The 20,697-nt window shown below is 47.2% G+C and overlaps 2 long non-coding RNA genes across 3 annotated transcripts in view; one reads left to right on the top strand and one right to left on the bottom strand.

The window, feature by feature from the left end:
- LOC146176629 (uncharacterized) overlaps positions 1 to 20,697 on the bottom strand; it is a 52,624-nt gene that overhangs the window by 4,584 nt on the left and 27,343 nt on the right. For both annotated transcript variants that reach the window (XR_014701536.1, XR_014701535.1), the window contains exon 4: positions 787 to 937. This is a non-coding gene — a long non-coding RNA (uncharacterized LOC146176629). The remainder of the gene's footprint in view (positions 1 to 786; positions 938 to 20,697) is intronic.
- LOC146176630 (uncharacterized) lies at positions 3,686 to 4,258 on the top strand. Its single transcript, XR_014701537.1, has 3 exons — positions 3,686 to 3,794; positions 3,969 to 4,117; positions 4,215 to 4,258. It is a non-coding gene; the product is annotated as an uncharacterized LOC146176630 (long non-coding RNA).

Below are 20,697 nucleotides of genomic sequence, written 5' to 3'. Positions count from 1 at the left end.
CCTGCAGCCAACCGACACCGTGCATTCCGTGCTTGCCGGAGGGGCCTGACCGGATGTCTGCTTACGGCGAGTGTGGGAACATTTCGCTTCGCCCGAGGTATACATGATACTCGCACACAATACAAGACTAGGTTACGCAGCTGCCGATCAGTTTCTGCCAACCGTGGCACGCAGCGCGTATGCTAGAGCGGCTCCCAGCACAAGTTCAAAGCTTCACAAATTACCTGCCTGCATTTCATGTAACGAAGAAAGGAAGTAGACTCTCCATTAAATATACTGCGAAGCTCGTACACTGCTGTATTACCTCCCTCAGCATAATTTGTGTAGTAAACCGGTAACATTTTGAAGTAATAAGTTCTAATAGAATTCTTACTGCCACCGTAATATACACTGTCAGCGACTCCCACATTTGTAATTACTCCTGAATAGCCGCAAAGTGTAATATTGAAATGATAATGGCACATCTCGGGATTTAATGACGCAGCGCGAGTGCGTGGTGAAATCTGAAAGAGCGCAGCTGAAAATAAATTGATGAGCGGACAAAGAAGTGCGGAAGAGAATGGCAGCACGCGATCATTCCCGCAATGCGAGAACACGCGTTTCTACTACTGTTTCTAACTGGCACAAGGATAAAAGCAACCATACATGAAGCGCGTAAGCACTCTCATCGCTAAATTAATGCCACCAGTTAACTGGTGGCATTCATTTGTGCACATGCATAAAGCGACCAGCAGTGGTCACGCCACATGATGCATGAAGGCTCAGAAATCGGGCATTTCACTCCACCTCCTATGCTGTCGTCCTCGCCGGTTGCGTTGCTGTCGACTCCATAAACTTGCGCTTGAGCCATGGGGCGGTGCGACAGGATGGCGCTCATCGCATCATACCATTGCCACTTGGATGGCGCCGCACCGCTGCGGTTCTGTAGTTCCCTTTCCTGCGGTACACAAACGAGGCACCTTTAAAATAGGAGTGCTGGGCAAGCCCTACTCGTTATGAACTGAGTGCAATGGATTTATATTAAGAGACGTACCTAGGTATACTTCGATTTCAAGTTCTTCCAGTGGGTGCGAAGTTGCTGCCAAGTCCAGTGGTAGCCCAATTCTTCCATTTTCTCTCTAATGAGCTGGAAATGCGCTTGGTTGCGCTGCCGTCGAGAGTCCAGCAGTTGGCCGATGTCAATCTCGCTAATGATGGCGAGAAATGACGCGGTTTCCTCGCGAGAGAAGAGCGCACGTCCAGCGCACGCCGCCTTATTTCCGTCCGCCAACATCTCGCACAGTCTGTACGCCGTCTGCGCGCGCGGAGGCCAGCTCTCTCCGGAAGTGAGGAATTGGCGCGCCTTCCCATAATTCCCAATACGATGCGCCCGCCTGTTAATATGCAGCCCGTAAGTCGACTTCTCTCTCTCGATCTACCCCGGTCTGGCGGATTAATACGATGCGCTTTCCTGGCGCGTTATGCCGGTTTACATGAGGGCGATACGCTAGAAAGTTAATACGATGCGCTGTTGTCGCATCCATGTAAACACGGCTAGTCTCGGAAATAACCGGGGTCTGCGTAAAAAAAAAGTGCCATGGTAATTTGTGCTTTCAGTGATTGAATATTGATTGGTGTGCGATAGGCGATGACGAGTTAATAAAATTTTGTAAATAATTGATTAATTGATGAAATAAAAAAATTAAAGAAAGGAAAAATTGGAAAGTAAGGGTTTAAAGGTGACAGAATGAAAAACCAGTGCTTGGTGATGCTAAGGAAGAAAATTTAGAATGTGTAATTTATTAATTGAAATAATTGAAGAATGTCTTCAAAAGTGTCAAATTGCTCAGAATGGAAAGCCGATTATTGCTGACACATGCGTATTGGTGTACAAAAATATAAAACGTCAAATAAAATAAAAATACAAAAATTATAGAAATATAACATAAAATAAATAACATAGAAATATAGTATACATAACAACAATAACATACTACACTTGTGTGTAGTATGTTACTTTTGATGAATTCATATTTCACTGCATTGTATTCTTTTCGCCCCTCCTGCTAGGGCCCAGTTAGGACCTGCAGTATTTGGTAAACAAAATAAATAAATAAGAGAGCTAAAATATAACACGCGAACAAAGAAAACATCGTGCGTGTGTGTGTATGAGAGAGAGACACTATCACGTTATACCTCTAACGGCGGATCTTAAGTGACCCCCTAATTTTTCTATAACGATATGATATAATATAAATCTGATTTTATGAACACAGCCAACAAGGCACAAACACTTCGCATGTGAGTTGAATTTTCAAATTTCTTTTCGTTTCAGCCGAGTTCCTCCTCCTCCGAGTTCCTCGAAGCTTCCAATGTCAGCGCTTTCATGAGATTACGGCTTCAAATGTTTACTTTCTGACAGAAGGAATAAACAAGAAATCGACATATTTAAAAATTCCAGTGAATTTCAGGTAGCTGTGAATTAGCGAACCATCGGGTAACTCGAAAAAATACACAAAAGTGAAGAGCACGCTTCGTTATTTTATCGGCCGCGCTGGCAGGTACAAAACCTGAGCTGCGCGCTCTGGACGTGGACCGGTCAAACGGGCTGCACGTGAGCATATTACAACACACTAGTGGGATGTCATCTCTTCCTGCTTTTCTAGACGCCGCGGGTTTGGCAGCCGCTTGCTTTTGCAGCGTGAAACACGCACCTCGGGCACACTAGACAACCGTATTGCTCTCTGCACCAAGCACTACCATTTCAGATGACTGTGAAAAGTAGTTTCGGTAATCATGCCCGTGTCTTAAATCCAATACACAATGGTAAATGCCACCAACGTAAAAAATGTTTCAAAGAACGTATTTGCACAATAGCGTTCGTTATACATGGATTGCTCCTTCTCCCGTGTCTTCCATCGCAGCATAAGCTTTTCCTTCAAGTTCACAAGGCTCCATAGCGCGCAAAACAACCTTGCTGTTTTAGGTGATAGCACATTCTGTGAGCTAGCTCCAGTCAGAGGGACGTGTAGTAATGCTTTACATGACCCTTGTAAAGCCGATTAGGACTGCAAACGAACGGTCGCATACACGCGTATACCTTGATTCCGTGTGCGTCTACGACGGTGCGCTGCCTGCAGAAGGGCACGCAACAACATGCTGGCGTCATTCCGAATAGAGCTTGTAGCTAACAGCGACTGCTGTGATGTTAAAAAATGAAACAATCGCTTGTGAGCATTCCAATGCACCTTTCGGTGCATTCACGGGTTCTACAAAGGCGCACTTTGACAGCGTACTCGATGGGAGGCGCGGGCGGACTGAGCAAAACATGGTCGCCGCGCACAGTTTCTGTTTCTTTCACTAGATGGCGCTAACTTTTGTAAAGCCTCTATTGGAGAAGGAGGAGGACTGCTGTACGAAACGAATGGTGAGTGACAGCAATGCTGTTTTTGATGGGTTGGTAGCATGTTTTTTGCCTAGGAAGGCATGGGTAGCAAGAAAGGCATGCTGCCCATACTACAGTGGCTTGCTGACCCTCTTCACTTTCTTTGTTTCGTAGATGGCATCCGCGTAAGCATAATCTTTCGAGATGAATTTGACGGCGGCGAGAGTGAGGCAGCGGCGGTAGCGGCGCCTGCAGCCTCAGCAAATGACAGCCAGCCGACTGAACCGACGCTACAAGGACGCCCAGGTGCAAGCAATGCTGGCCAGCTGCCGGAGGCCGAGAGAGAAATCTGGGCCAAGGCCAAGACTTTGTACCTGATATCCAAATACAAAGAGCTCAACGAGCGTCAAAATAAAAAAGGCGGCTTCAGGTGAGTCGTGCGCAGCGACTACTAAGTTGATAGAGCAACATGGTGTTTTGCGAGGAGTTCGAGCGGTGGAAATAACCGTCATATATACAGTATACAAGCTAGGTCACAAGATTGTCTTATTTCGGAGGTAATTTGTTTTTGGTTCTTACATATGTATTACTCCAACCCATACAGAACGAAGAAGATGATGTGGACCAAGCTGGCCGAAATTATAAACAATTACTTTGGTAGCACACGGCGCTCCAGATGGAAAACAAGTGGAAGTCATTGGAGCGCAGATACAAAAAAACAAAAAAAAAACCAACTCTTTGGGACATTAGCGAGTATGTTGCGATTACGAGAAGTAGAGTGCAGTCTTTTCCTGGCTTTTTTTTTTTTTTTTTTTTCAGAAAACTTGTAACAGCTACTTGAATTTTTCAGCGAGCTCTCGGAAGTGCTGGAGAAGCAGCATCATATAGCCCTGACCGTGCTGCTCACGCAGAGCAGAGTGCTCGTTGCAGAGCAAGCTGAAGAAGACGCTCACTCAGGGTGAGTTGTTTTATTTATTATGGCATGAGTAGAAGCTCATTCCCATGCAATTTACAGGGAAGAAGACATGCAGGAGGCGCCTGTGCCAAGTGTTGACGGGTCATAACAGCCACCACCAGCCCCAAATGTTGCCATAAGGCAGCGGCGCAGGGACATGCCTCTTGGATCACTTCTGCAGATGAGAGACGCAGAGGCGGCGCGTGAAAGACAGCATCAAGAAAGGATGACCGTGCTGCGGCAGTTGATAGCTGCTGTCCGCCAGAATAAAGAGGCGTAACGACACAACACCAGGTGACTGTTTCATTGCGCAACTACACTGTGTTTCAGCACAGGTGATGAGCAATAATTTGCCTTCGGCTTTGGCAGCACGCTGGCAAAATTATTCTGACATCTTCATCGTTGTTGCCCACGTCGTCAAGGTGAGGGAGTTCTGCAAATGCGGCCATGAAATCTCTTTCGGCATTATACAAATTGTGCAGCACACAGGTGCCCATCACAATCTTGCAGCACTGGAGGATTGTTTTTGCAGCGACTAAATAGAGCCGCCTAAAGCGCTGTTTCACAAGGCCGAACGTGTTCTCTATGGCTACTCTCTGCTGGCTATGAAACTTGTTAAACTTCTTCCACTGTTGAAAGCTTGCTCCGTTATCACTGTAAGGCGTCAGCAGCCACGGAAGATGTGGGTATGCGGAGTCGCCTAGTATATAGTTGCCTCCACATTTAGCGGCGGCCTGTGAAAGAAGAGGCTTTCCTTCAGCACGCGGGCGTCGTGCGCAGAGCCAAGAAACCCTATGATCTCATCAAGGGGTTTGTTTTTTTCGTTGCAGATTCGCTGCAGAATGATCGATGGCCACTTTTTCCTATTGATATAAGAAGCAGTGGATTCTTCAGGCTTGCAGATTTCCGTGCGACTCCCATCAATACAGCCAACAGTGTTACGAGGGCCTTTCGCACCACTCTTGGCCAGAAAACATGCCTTGCTACTGGCCATCTCAGCATCGTCTGGCCAAGCGATCACATCGTCGCTGGTTTCGAAAAGGAAGTCCAGCACTCTCCGGAGACACAGCACAACAGACGACTCGGTAACGTCAAATCGATCTGCCACGGAGTTCATGATAGTCTGGCTTCCGAGATAGCTGAGGGAGATCAAGATGGTCTTTTCGGCAGAAATTTGTCGACGCCCACTCACAGCTTTTGGATACAAGGAAGAGCGCCTGAAGCGTTCACACACAGTTTCAAAAGTCTCTCGGGACAACCTAAAGAGTTTCTTGAACTCAAAGTCGAAGTACCTGGAGGTCACATTTTGGAAATAACCACTGATGCGGTAGCGGTTCACACGCAGAAGCTTGCACGCCACAAGGACAAATGCAGCTTCGAACTCTGTGTCGAACTCGTCGTCCTCCACAAGTTCCATGGCTAACTGAACAATGTCACCCATGTTCATCCACGAATCACAAAAGTCGCGTAATAAACGAAATAACACTAATCCAAAAGATTCGCGGCAAACAAAGGCGAATGGCACGGCGCCGGCAAAAATATAGAGGAGGCACTGCTCGGTCCCAGCAGACAACAAGGCTTGCACTGCTGCACTTGTGCACTCGATTTGGCCGCGCCACGAAGAGCGCTAGTGTCGCGCTGCACTCGCACTCCTGACACCTGCACGACATTTTTGTGAATGGCTAGTGAACTATGTGCAGAAAATGTAGCCAAATCGAGAAGACCTGTGGATGGAAGAGCGTATAGTGCAGGCTCTAAGGGAGCACTTCAGGTGAGGGTCAAAGGAAGTACCTTTGCAAGACAAACAGAACCACCTTTGCAGGCTGCGAGGTTCGAAACTGGGTTTGGGACCACTGCGGAGGAGGGGCGCGCAGCGGGGTTTACGGAGCTTCTCCCAAACGCACACCCCTGGAAAAGCTGAGCGCCAGGCCAGGGGACACTTGTACCCATTTTTACCGGTGGGTGTCCGGCGGTGGGTTTCGAACTAACCACCTCCCGCAGCCGAGACGGGCGCTCTAACCACTAAGACGCAGAACACACTTCGACACGTTCATGTTGATCATTTGCGATCGCGCAGCTATTTCCCATTGCAGGACTGGACACCGGGGTGGAAGCCCCCGATGTCCAATGTTTCGAAAACGAAAGTAATGTTTTTTCGTCCGAAAGGAAAGGTATTAAGTTTCTCTAGACAACTTTGCTATGCCTCGACTAATATAGAAATTGTTAAAGGCTTTCAAACATTAAGAATCTGGTTTACGAAAAAACTGCTCTGGGATACACATATAGAACATATATGTTCTCGTGTAGTTGGCATACTATCATGGTATCGTCATTTTTTCTTGACCTAAATTAAACTGCTTCTGTTTAGAACCCTCTTCATGTCACATTTGCATTAATTGCAACCTAGTTTAGGGAGCTGCTTAAAGACCACTCTTGAAGATATTTACCTCCTTCAAAAAGAAGGCCTCAAGAATTATTTTTAACCAACCTTATGATTATCCTTCCGCAGCCCTTTTTTTAGAATAGCAATGTACAGAGAATATTCAACCTATGATATGCATCTGTCACTGAGCTACAAACAGGAAACGTGAGACAAAATTTCAACACTATCCCAAATCACTAAGCTGAAGCTCCTAGTGCCTACATACCCGCTACGCCGTCAACAGCATTACATCGTTAACACACCACGAACTAACTACGGGCTACAGATGCTTAGGTATTATCTTCCCGCATCGCTCAACCATCTCTATGATGCAGGCATTGCCATTAATAAATGCAGCAATTCTGACCTCCGGAAGCGCTTTCACTAAATGAATATCATTTTTTGGTTTCTTTGATGGTTTGTGGTTGTTATATATTCCTGTAGGATCAAAATGTGCAGTCTAATTGAATGCTTAGCGTAACCCGTGAGTACGCCACAATCATGTTGTCTTCATCCATGTATGTTGAATATTGTCCTTTCTTTATGCGTTGCCAATGTGATTACTACCGTACCATTAAGTGCTACAATCTCTGCATACAGAATTTTTAAATAATGCTTTCAGTGCATGCTTTGAATTTTGTATGTCACTTGTCCTTTATGTTATATTTGCATACTTTGTGATTGCGCTGTTCATTCATAGATTGTGAATTATGCCTAAAGTTTATGTATGCTTTTTTGTTTGCATGTGACCAATGGCACCACTGTTGCTGGATGTTGTGGGCTCAATGCTCTATAGCAAGAAATAAATAAACTCAAACTGAAACTGAACCCAATACCGAGGACTTTGAGTGTCATTAGGAGACCCCCTCCCCACCACAGGAGGCATAACGTGAGGTGGACAGGCAGTACCCCTCTTCGCGATGGTGCAGCAACCTCGGCCCCGCCACCAACAGACGGGCAGGAATTGCAACTGCCAGCTGCCTACAACGGACATTCGGAGGCACAAGGTGAAGCGCCTTCCGACTCTCTATCAACACTGCGCAGAAGCCAGCATGCCCGGAAACCACCAGACCGTTATACCTCTCATGGTTTCTGCCACTGAAGCTAATGAATGCAGGTGATGATCTTGGGGGGAAGGAATGTGATAGCATCAAGTGCATGACGCGCGACTTGGACGTCACACGCACTGATATCAGCAGCGGATATGCAATCGCTGCTTATAAAAGAAGGTTCAGACGAATAAGCCCACACTTCTTGTCCTTCCTGCACTGGCCTTCGCTGTTTCTTTGGTGCGGCCGCTCGGCTGCCGCACGCTACGACATTTCAGGTTTATCCTCCCCATGCAAGAAGCGAAAAAGGCTTTGTTGAAGGAGCTTGTCACATTTTTCGAGTGAAAAAAGGCATCCGGGACTTTCATATAGAAATGAATGGCCAACGACTTGAGAAATGGTTTAAGAACCAACTTCTTTCAAACATCAAAGCAAATAAACAGACAATGCTAGCTATACACTGATGAACTCGAGAAGCTGCCATCATCTTCGAGCACAAAACATAACATCCTTTGGTTAAAAAAAAATTGCCTTTTTTCAAGGACCATAAATAAAATCTGTAAGCAATGGCTTTAGTTGTCGAGCTTCAGATGAAAACTGTGTGGAGGAGTCTGCAATTTTACATAAGGTCATTAGCTTTGCCGATAACATCGTTACCGACAAGCAGCCCAAACATTCAATGTGGAAGACCAGCACTCGACTCTGCAACCATATGTGCAACCATAAGGACTAGTGAATTAGCCCTAAAGAGTGTCAATGTGTTATATGGATATGTGCTAAAGGGAATCTGGTCAATTACCTGCTTATGAAAACAACCGATGATACGTAGGTCAGTGCAGTATGTCACTAAAACGAATTGGGCCATGAAAAGTAATCTACTCAGAGTATTTTCATTTATACTGTCAAGGGACAACGACGAGGACAAAGTGCTGTGCTCGCGTGTGGAATGTGTGGAATGCGAGGACGACGAAGTGTGGGTGGTTCGTGTCGGGCGCCGCTGGCTTGAAGTTGTTCATGTGGGCGCACGGTATTTGTAAATAAAATGTGCTGCGTTGCTTCCTTTCCATTGCATTTGGGACCCCCCCCCCCCCATTGCCCTTTTTTCATCTTCTTATCGGCTTTTCTTAAATTTTCTCTAGGGCGTTTGCCTCAATTCTTTTATTTTATTTTCAGTTGGTTTTGCCTGCGATAACCTCTGGTTCGGTGCGAGCTTTCTCTCACATTTATTTTAGTTTTTTGTAATGCTTTCTTGAGAGTTTTACAATAAAAGGGGCATTGCTGCTTAAAGACTGGGTAGCAGCGCTCCAAGTTCGCCTGAACTATAGGCACCGCACCTTGTCTATATGAAAGTTATTAGATATATGAATCGGAAGTGCACTCATACTACAATACGTCCTCTTATACCCCGGTCAGACGAGTTCAGTGTCACTTTTAGCGAGTGCATGTCAACCTCATGAAAAATGACTTTCGGAGCGTGCTGCTACATGGCAAAATAAAGTGTCATTCGAAAGTGATGGCGGTGACAATGGCTCTTCAAGCAGGAAACAAAAAATATTATTTTCCGCATTTAAATGCCTTAATATACAATTTTCTAGTGATTATAAATTATGTGCACTATTTATTTGTGATTATCAACAAGGCTTGTGCAATTTTGGGGATTACAAAAAGGCATCACAAGACGGGACAAGCCAGGAGAATATCCGGGCAATTTGAAGCATCATGGCGTTACGCAGCGACAATGTTTCTGCGCAACTGACAAGACCTGGTTGGAATAAAGTGCTCACGGCATATTTGTGTATTAGTGCACATCATCATTCTCAATACAGAGCGCTGGAGTTAGCCATCAACAAAGAAGCGAACAGAATAAGTGACATTGAGCAACAACTGCAAGTGAACGCATTCTGCATCGCCACTGGCAGTTCGTCCACAATACAGAGGGAGCGATGGGCCTTTGAGAGGAACAAAAGGTGGTTCAAAAAACATTGCTCAACTTAGATGAATTCCATTTCAAACAGTGCTTTCGTGTGTCACAGAGAACGTTCAAATACATGATGGAATCATGCAGGACATGAACATGCGGGCTGCAATCTCAGTCGTGAAGTGAGTAGCCATCGGACTGTACTGTCTGGGGTCAACCGCAGAAGACAGAACTATTGCACATCCATTTGCTCTCGGCCGGCCAAATGTAAACGAAATTTACAGGGAATGTTTCAAGGTCCTCCTTGAGAATCTGGAGGCCAAATGGCTACGCATGGTACGTCATGACGAGATGCCGGAGCACATACAAGTTTAATGCTGTCCATGGCTTCCCGCACGCTGTCAGCGCCCTTAACGGCTGCCACTTTGCGATATCGCCACCAAAAGAGCATGCTGCTGATTACTTCAACTACAGTAAGTTTTTTTTTATTTTATTATGATCCCTTCTTTTCAACTAGCTGGGTTTCGATTATCAGAAAGATAAAAAAGAGCCAGTTACATGATTTTTCGAGTTAGGTTCTTCACTTCTGGAAGGAAGTTTACCTGTGCAGTCAATTCTCTAGGTACAGTTATTTTATCAAAATTTCATCAAAATGTGGAAATTCTCTTCGCAACATAAATTTCACGGTTATTGATTTAGTTGAAAAAATGTCTGTGTACACGGTGAAGCTTACTTTATTTTTTTTTTTTACTTCCATGCAGGCACAGTATTATCCTCCTGGCACTAGTTGACCACCACTACCGCTTCAGTTACATAAATGTCGGATGCCTAGGCAGGCGCCACGACGCCCATGTGTGTGGCCGTTCGCAGTTCAGCAAAGCGGTTGAAGGAGAGCTGTTTCATTCTTCTATGGTGCTAATAGAAAACACACCTGTAAAACCATAAAACCAATAATCTTGTGTGATCAGGCATTTCCGCTCACAGCCAACTAGCTTAAGCCCTATGCAAATGCAGAAAACAGCACTCCTGAAACAGCATTCAACTACAACCTCTCCAAAACTAGAATTGTAGAAAATGCTTTTTTTTGGACAGGTGAAAGCTCATTCACGTTGTTCTCAAAAGAATGGAATGTAGACTACAAAATGCAAAGCAAGCAATCCGGGCTGCCTGTTGCTTCACAATATTTGTGAAATGTTCAAAGACAGTGTTGAGCTGCAGTGAGGGCAGGAAGCGTGTAGACATGATGTCACCAATGGGCAACCATCTCACATTACCACAGTGAGTGACGTGCAAGGCGAAGTGATGCGAGATGCTCTGGCCAGCTTTTTCTGGAAGCAAGCGCAGTTCACATCGTGACGTGCTGGTAGTCAGTGATGCCCATGTGTGCTTCAGCAATGCATGGGTTTGCCTGCCTAAAGGTACATTCATATTTTTGTCCCTTTTCTACAGTCCGCAAAAATACCCCTGTAATTTGTCCAACCGTTCACTGCTGTAGTGATGTGCACTACTGTTTTCTGTGTAGAAATGTATAATCGAATAGAAGTAAAGGATGAAGTGGCTTTTCTTTGTCGTCGAAGGACCCCCTCCAGGACCCTTTTCTCTGCTCCAGGTGGCCCATGAAGCAGAGGTGCTTGCCTCTACTTAATGGATGCTTAACAAAGAAAAGTAGCTTCATTCTTGAGCTGCATCCGAATATAGTGGTGTGAAGCTGAGCGTTCACTAGTGTAATAAACATTTCAAATACTTTGCCCCCTTACAGCTGGCTACATTTATTTATTTACAAGTTTTTCAAAGATGTCGATGAGCCGGTCTTCACGCTCCTTGAGCGCTCGATCCTTGGTTTGCTCTTTTTCTGCTGCACAGCATAGCTGCCGTTCCTCTTCAAGAAGCTGCTGCAAGACAGTTGTTTGGGCTGCCAGCCCCTCTGCAGCAGCTGCCTGCTGCCTTTTAGGTATGTTAAGCAAGCTTGCCGCGTTGGGGCTCTCCACTGCTGAAGGCTGTGACGAAGCCGTCGTGCATGGGAAGGGCTCAGGCTCTTCTGGAGAAGGCACGTCTTCTTTTTTGTTACACACCGCATCTGGTTCCGCTGACTTCCTTTCTACTCCCTCCAGCATGCTAAAGAAGATCTGGTCGCCGGCATCGCCAGTTAGTTGGTGTCGCCCGGCCAGACTTGGCTGTGGCAGTGGTATTGTGACGCGATTGTTTTCATGGTGTCACAGTGCATGCATATTAACCAAGTGTGTTTCCATTCGTCAGAATGCTCCTCGAGCTTTGGCCTCGCATACTGCTGGTCATCGAGCGGCATGTTGTAATATTTCCATGCATTCTCTTGGTTACAGCTCACACAGTCTCCGACCTGTTGACACTGTGACGCTAGTTCTGCAATGCGTGTCAGCACACCCTTGTTGATGGAGCATGCCTGCAGTATGATCCAAGTAACTGGTGTGATCAAAATTCCATGTATACTTGCATTTCCCGAAATTTAGAGGGGTCACTGCCTTTGGATCATTCGGAAGTGCAATCGCACTAGCACAGCGAAATACCGCTACACATGGGACAAGAAAAATTCGCTTCCGATTGAGTGTGTAGTTGAGCCGAACCTTGCTGCCATTTTTTATCATAGTCCTCAGTCCTCAACTTCCACATAGTAGCAATAGCAAATTTTCATTACCTGAAAGTCACTGGTATAAAATGCTGGTTGGAGCCTGTAGTTTTTACGAAGTTGTCTCGCTATCCTGGATTTGCATGAGATCCAGAAGGGCAATTTTGCAATTTTTGTTACCTTTATCGGGAATACAGGAATTTGGTGTCCCATTGATACAGGCAGCTCGGCACAGCTGATTTATTCTGAAGCTCCAGTCCGGTACCGAGCCTGCGCCCGGGACTAACCGGGAAATAAAACCTCAACCGGGAAGGCCAGCTGCTCATCACTGTGAGCTCTGAAACGACTCGCTGCTGGCCTACTGAGCTAGAGTATGCAACCGTGGAACCAGGCATCTTTTCAAGTAAACTTTTATCCTTGGTACTTAGAAGTGCCCGAAGGCGCAACGCCCGAGCGAAGAAGAAATGCTCTCCACTTCTCCCCAAAGCAACTCTGCCTCTAGTTTTTCTCGTAAAGTTGAAGGCTCGAAGCACAAGCTGTGAAATTCCTGGTATTTTTGCAAAGCATTTATCTGCCAGCTGCCCTAGCTTTACAGTTTTATTGTGCCGAATTCCTTTAGTTTTCATTTGATTTTTCAGGAAACAGCCCACGGTAACTTATTCAATTGATGTTGTTTCTACTTGCCCTAATGTGCTTACCATTGTAGAAAAATGTGGTACCTTCCCTTCTGTACTATTAAATGCTTCAGTTCTTGTTTTTCTCTCTCCTTCTGTTACCTATTGTCATTTGCTCCCCTGCTCAACAGTTCTGGGGGCAACTCCTTTTGAAGATGTTCAGAAGTATCGCGGCCTGTGGAGGCCGTGTAGGAAGAGGCAACGTTACAGCGCCGATGTTTCAGCCGCTCGATGCTGTGCGAAGGTTCCACCTCTCCTTGCTATGGACCACTCTTGTGAGAGGCTCCGCCGAGTGGCTGGAATGGGGTCCCACCAAACGCCGTAGACACACTTTCTCTCTCTGGCTCCCTGCTTCCTCGCTGTGCTCTCATGTTCCTTTCGCTTGGTGAAAATAAGCAGTCAGATTTGAACTTCTGTTCTATCTGGACGTAATTCTGTTTTGCAACAGCATCGTGTGCATAGTACCATGTGTGCCATATTCATGGCACAAAATCTGGCTCTTATTTGTGCCACCTTGATAAAAGCCAAATCTAGACATGCTTCCTGCAGATCAGTACCCTGCGTGCCATGTCCATGGCATTCACTCTGGCACTTCTTCCGAGCCAGGAAGTGGCCATTGCCTTTGGTCCTGAGCACTGGGGCAGGTCTGCAGTACCTGCAGCCAGATTTCAAGCACCGTTTTGTGTGGAATGTTGTACCATGAGAAATCTGCCTATCATAAATTGTATTTTTCTAGCACCTCGTCGTGCCAGCTCAGTGAGAGCTAAATGTAGACATGCTTCCTGTGGATGAGTACCATATGGGCCATGTCAATAGCACTGACTCTTAGCTTTTGTTCTGAGCCGGGGAACAGGTAGCGTGCAGTTCTGAACACTGTAGCAAGGTGGTAGTAACTGCAGCCAAATCCCAAGCACCCTTTTATGTACACAAGAGATCCTTTCAGAAGTTTCCAACCCTGGTGCCTAAGCATGACACTGCCAGAGACAGAAGTGCAGTTCTTGCACTTCCATAAAGTGCAGCTTATCAAGGACTGCACAGGGACCTGGCATCATCACATAGTTGGCACTCACTAATGTCTGATCAAATGAGATCTCTGCACTTTGACAGGAGAGTTGCACTATCGCATAGGGATATTCTCCCTTGAAACCACAAATGAAGAAAGGCAGAGACAGCACTTTACGTCTATTACAACCTCCCTCCCGCTACAACTCAGATTATAAGCATCGCAGATGGAAATGCCTACTTCATAAATGTAATCCATTAAGGGCATCAAGCATTAATGATATTTGCACATCAAAGCTTTGCTTAAACACTGCAAAAAGGTAACTACAAAAATGTGCCCCTCTCAACATCTACAGAAGGTGAAGCAACAGCAATAAAGGCCAGCTTTCCATGTCCAACTGAACACCTAACTGTGAGAAGCTACCTTACCCACTCGGCCCTTGCACTGCCCTTTCTGCCCCACCAACCACTGCCAGCCAACCAAGGCTGTGTTCTATTATGCAACAAAGACTAATGGAGGCATGTCGTCACTAGCGTTACAGCAAATTATGAAGCCTTCACAATTTAGTTTAATTACATGCCTGCTTTCTAGGCAGGGCCCCTCAGCCACAGCTGAAGCTTGCCACATCATGCGGCCGAGGCCTGAGCATATCTGAGATAGGATCATAGTTATACACTGCTCCTACCCATTCCTGGCCCTTCTGGAAGCCCGAGGCATCTCTCCAAGCACCCTGGTAACGAAGTGCAGCAACCAACAAAGTCCTGTTGCTGGGCACCCCTATTAAAAGCAGAAATGCAAGAGGGCATTGTAAGGCTGCGGTGGCCCTTTCTTTGATGTTTTGGTGTGCACGCCGCAGAAAATGGCGATGGAATGTTCTACAAGCTTCGAGAACGCCACGCAACCGATTACATAATCTCGGCCACCGCGCTGCACCTCCTCGCCCTCGTCATAATGGGCGGAGTCGCGTGCATTCCCCCGCACGGTCCCGGCCCTCCTCGCTTCGCGCGGGAAGGCAGCACGTGCCGACCATGTTCGAGTAAATTCGAGAACCCTCTAGAAGGCCGAGGGAAGGAGGCATAGCTTTGGCAGCGCTAAGCTGTTTTTCGTTCCTCCTCGGTGCCTAGAAGCTCCTGCGCTGGCTATTTAAGAGCGCACCGCGCAGCCATCGGGGTTCTGGTTCTGGTGCTGAGGCTAGTCATCGATGAAGACAGCGTAGCAGACAGGCCCCGACTGAGAAGTCGTAAAAAGAGCGATGCGCTCTGTTTGCAAGTAGTCGTTCGCCCAGTCTCTTTTGTAAAGTGTGTCGCCTCTCTGTCTCAAGTAAATAAGTTTTCTGTACCCTATGCTTCGTGTTCTTGTTATATAAAATTAATTTTCGTTTTGTTACTGCAAGTTCGTCGTCCTACGTCTCACAGTGTGTTTGTGTGTGAACTACACGTCGCCTGCCGAAGATTTGAAGAACAAGAAGAACCTGACATTTACTGGCGCAGTCGACAGTACGATTCGGCAACTGCAGCACTCCACAAGCCCAGCCCGTTACTCGAGCCGTCGCAAAGTTATCGGCGCTCACCGAAGTCTGCCGGCCGCTCAAGGTGGAAGAGGATCGCCACATGCAAGAACCTAGGGACCCCAAGAGGTGACAGTCAGAGGCTGCGGCGAGAGGAAGTGACCACCAGCGAAGAGCGACATGGCAAAGAAGGAGCAACTGTTGCAGAGGTGCCAAGATCTTCCGGTCATTAGGGGTAGGAGCTTCGTCGACGCGCGCAAGGACCCAGGGACCCCCAGTGGTGACGGTCAGAGGCAGCGACGATCGGAAGTGCCCCACAGCGAGGAGCGACGCGGCGAGAAAGGCGGAGCCGTTGCTCTGGTGAGTGGGATTTCTTGCGTCCGTTGGTGCGCGTGGCCCAGGCATTGAGAGCGGGAGGTGCGCGGTGTCGACGTGTAGTTAGGTGTGTAGTTAGTATGATTAATAAACATGAACACCAGAAAGTCAATGTTTTCCAGATGGGCCAGTGTGTCCGTAAGAGTTCCCGTAGCCTCACTGAGACGTAAGGATTGCGTAGCAAAGTCGAAAAGTAAGGACCTAGTGAAGCGTCGAGAGACAAAGGCGAAAAGAAAGACTGAATTAGAAATCAGAAGAATGGAGCTAGCAGCACAGTTGAAAATTAGAAAGATGGAGGCAGAAGTGAGAAGGCACGAACTAGAAACTCAAAAAGCTATAGCTGAAGCTCTAAAGGTACAAGCAGAGGTCCAGTTATTAGAAATATGACAAATGCCCTTCGGACGCCAAATGGAAACAGGTATTCAAGCCAAAGAAACTAAAAAGAACCCTTCGAAAGAGCGGCCCCGAACAGTACTTGTAGGGAGCGTATCAGGTGACGAAGCCGCGGGGTCCAACCCACCAGCGAGCGAGCCGGCGGAGACGACCTTCGCCGGGGAGAGCGGTTCAGTCGACATGTGTGGCGTCGCCGGCCAAGGAAGTAAAGAACGCCAAAACAACTGCGGAAGCTGTAGCGACAGAAGTGCCCGCGTGCGCTCAGATTGCCGAAGGCGTTGGCGTTCAGCCAGGTGCGCCGGAAGACGCGTGGCAGCAGGAGACCGAACTCAAACCCACGGTAGACGAGGTAATTGAAGAGCGTAAAGCTGCCGCATGTTTACAAACCGATTCTGACACGTTAAATGCAGCAAATGCGGGCAAAACAGCGACAACAGGCACAAGCGCTTACCAAGAACAGGGCGCCACAGTTGATTCAGTGACAGCAGTCGCGAGCAATGGGATAGGCGAGATCCGCGATCTTACGTTGACCGCTGCAGAAGCTGTTTGTAGGGCAGAAGTATCAGCAGCTGTCGCAAGCATCAAAGTCAGCACCACGATAGGCGCGGAATTAGCCACCGCTCGCAACTGTGAACCAGACACTCCAGGATGTAGCGAGCACCCCGCGCGAGAATGAGCTTACAGGGGGTAGAATAAGCGAAAATCCAAGAAAGTCACAGGTATGTCCCATCCCTCTGGCTCTAAAGAACAGGGCATCATCGCTGGAGGTTTATCGACAGCAACACCGCAATTCGAGACCACCGCGATGAACCACGACGCGCCGGCTACGAACACGTTGACCGCAGAAGATGCGGTATGTAGAAGAGGGTTCTCATCAGCGGCCGTAAATGTCAAGGTCAATGCCGTGACAGGCGCTGAATTGGCCACCGCTTTCACTCGTGAACCTGAGACGCTCAATGAAGCGACGAGTCCCCCATTCGAAGGCGAGCTTTTAGCATGCTGCCTTTTTGCAGACCTACGCGACCCGCCCGATGCGGCGCCCCTCCTTAGCTCTAACGAGTGTCAAGACGAAACAAATTCTCTACTTGAACCTGAGCCACGTTGCACCGGTGGGCGTGAGCGGTCCTGCTCGCCTGTGCATGAAAGTGTGTGCGCTCGCGAGCATGGAATGGCAAGCGAAGCATGCAAAGAACACTTGCCAGACTTGACCACATGTGATGTGTGCGGAACTCCAGGATCTGGGACTTGCCGTGAACGTTTTGCATGCCGTGCAGTGACTGTACACAAGAAACGTGCTTGTGAACTTTGTGTATCAAGAACTGCGACCAGTCGCGAAAGTCAGTCGTGCCACCCTGGGACTGTGAAAAGGAACTGTGCATGTAGATCGTGTTCTTGTGAACGAAAAGTCGCGGCTTTTTGTATTTGTTCGGTTTGGCTGGGCAAAAAAGCCCAACAATTCTCTTAAGATTGGGCGTGTAAGGCCGCGGTGGCCCTTTCTTTAATGTTTCGGCACACACGCCACAGAAAATGGCGATGGAATGTTCTACAAGCTTCGAGAACGCCACGCGACCGATTACGTAATCTCGGCCACCGCGCTGCTCCTCCTCGCCCTCGTCATCATGGGCGGAGTCACGTGTGCATTGCCCCGCACGGTCCCGGCCCTCCTCCTCGCTTCACGCGGGAGGGCTGCGCGTGCTGACCATGTTCGAGTAAATTCGAGAACCCTCCAGAGGGCCAAGGGGGGGAGGCATAGCTTTGGCAGCGCTAAGCTGTTTTCCGTTCCTCCTCCACGCCTAGAAGCTTCTGCGCTGGCTATTTAAGAGTGTGCTGCGCAGCCATCGGGGCTCTGGTTCTGGTGCTGAGGCTAGTCATCGACGAAGACAGCATAGCAGGCCCCGACTGAGAAGTCGTAAAAAGAGTGATGCCCTCAGTTTGCAGTTAGTCGTTCACCCAGTCTGTTTTGTAAAGTGTGTCGCCTCTCTGTCTCGTGTAAATAAGTTTTCTGTACCCTGTGCTTCGTGTTCTTGTTATATAAAGTTAATTTTCGTTTCGTTACTGCAAGTTCGTCGTCCTACGTCTCACAGTGTGTTTGTGTGTGAACTACACGTCGCCTGCCGAATCGAGGAGCACCTTGGAGAGGTGCTTAGGATTCGAAGAACAAGAAGAACCTGACGTTTACTGGCATCCTGTCTGCCCAACCTTGGCCTTAAAATGTGCTGACATGGAAGTACAAAGTGAAGTTATTAATAGTTATGCAGTAATGGCCACCTCCAGCAAGGACAGCAATGAATTGGAGACACAAGATGCCACCTACATACACAAAAATTCCCCTTCAACCTTGGTGACCACTTTTAGAAACTAGTGGAGTTTCTTTCGTGCCAATAAAAGAAAAAAAGGTGATTGGGCCTTTGAACTCTACTCAGGGCTGGGTTCACCACTATGCTATGAATGAACACTACATAAACGTGTGAGAAGACTCCAATTTGCCACTTGTCAGCAAGAGTGTGCACCTCTGCTGTGCCAAGACCGGCGCTGTTCACGTCGCCTCGCTTGTGACCGAGGAGCAGAGGAGTGCAGCACTCTCGCAACAGGTCGAACTGCCACCTTGTCAACCGCCCAGCATGGAATTGACCGTGCTCATTATAGAGGTAAGAACAACTTTGGTAGGATGGTAAGAGATCTGCACGCACTAACATCCAGGCTGTCATAAGAGCAGTTCATGCTATGATAATGGCGCCACTGCCTCAATCACACCAGGCCTCTGCGAGCTCTGCTGTATGAGCGGGCAATGGGTGGAGAGAAAATGAGAGCCACATGGCCGCCAACAGGTACCATTAAGTTTTGCAATATTCCTACAAAAACAGAGCAAGCTGACCAGTCTACTGTGGTCGCATATCAAAAATTAAATGAAATAGTCAATGTCCATGGTTAAGATATGATGTGTGTGTTTCATCAAGCTAACTCTGCGATGCCGCGAGGCATGAGGAAGCAAGCTCAAATCAGTAGACCTTCTTACAGTGACTGAAAAAAATGCTCCTGAGATGATTATTGGCCCTGTAGTCTAATATAACACAGTTTGCATCACAGCGCATGGACTGATTCTCTTTCAAGACAAGCGTGAACAGACTGAACAGCCTCTGAACAGCCTTATATGAAGGGCAGCAAAGAGTCTACCTCATCACCAATGAGAATACCTGTAAGGCAGTTGCAAACCGACATATTCAGGGCCATCCTCAAATACAGCATGCCTATGGAGGAACCTGTTATCACCGTTCTTATTTTATATATATATATATATCAAATTCTGAGAGTGTATAAGCATTTATGTTGTTTTATTTACCTCTTGTGCACATTTCGCTTTCTGTAGTGTCATTGCACGTGATGAAGAGATCGCAGAAGCATAAAATGAACTATTCCAAGAGGGGTGTTTCATTTTTGCAAGCCTTGTGGAAAAACACAGGACAGTGATCAGGGATGCCTCCCGCAGAATACTGCAACGTTGGAAACGTAAAATACATCTATCAAGCTGTGAATGCATTTCAAGTATTCATTTATTATGAACATTTGAGGGCAAAGTGGCCTGCAGCAAGCACTAGAGAGGACTGAACAGTGTTTCCTGATCTGAAGTATGTGCCTTTACTGCGATGTCTAATCACACGCACTTCCCACTCTGGTCAAGGCATGCAAAGTAAAGGACCCGCTCTGGTCATGGCATTTTCATCACGATCAAGTGTTTAAAATGGAGGAAGAACTGACAGGTCAAGCAGCGAGTCCCTCCACTACTTCGGCTCATCCACCTAGCAAGGCTACACCCACCTACACCAAGGGCCTCCTTAGTGCCAGCTGCATCAGCTGTCACAGCAACTGCGGCGACATCTGCTGCTTTTGCAGCGAATGTAGGAAGTACCAGGCACCCTGCCAGTGCATACCGGCAATCACAGGTCGTGGGCATGTATTTTGCAGCAAACAATACCACAGGCCAGACAAAACTTACTGCACAGCAGTGAGACTGCTAACAATGAGCATACAAAAATTCAACACATTGTGTCAAATAGCTGCAGCGAGACGGAAAAAGCCTTCATAAAAAGTAACTGAAATCAATGCAAGTGTCAAGATTAAGACTACATACAATGTCATAAGAAAATTTTTCTCTTGCAATGTTGTGAATCATTTCCGGGTTTTAAGTATTTGTCTTCACAATCACCACGCAATGCCACTCAATGTTGTTGTACGCCTTGGAGAGGCTAAACACTCACCAGGATGCATTGCGATACTGGTGGAACTGGGAAGACCATACCTTATACTCGTAGGACTGAGCATATCACTACGAATGAACTGACGATTTATCATTTTAATCTGGCACTGAAAATTGCATGACAGCGGCCTGTCCCCCCTTTTGCGATAAGCTATAGCCAATATAAGTAAATCTCTCACG

The sequence above is a fragment of the Amblyomma maculatum genome, chromosome 10 (genome assembly GCF_055883805.1).
Source record: "Amblyomma maculatum isolate TAMU_Amacu chromosome 10, ASM5588380v1, whole genome shotgun sequence".
NCBI lineage: Eukaryota > Metazoa > Arthropoda > Arachnida > Ixodida > Ixodidae > Amblyomma > Amblyomma maculatum.
This window is presented reverse-complemented; position numbering and strand designations above follow the sequence as displayed.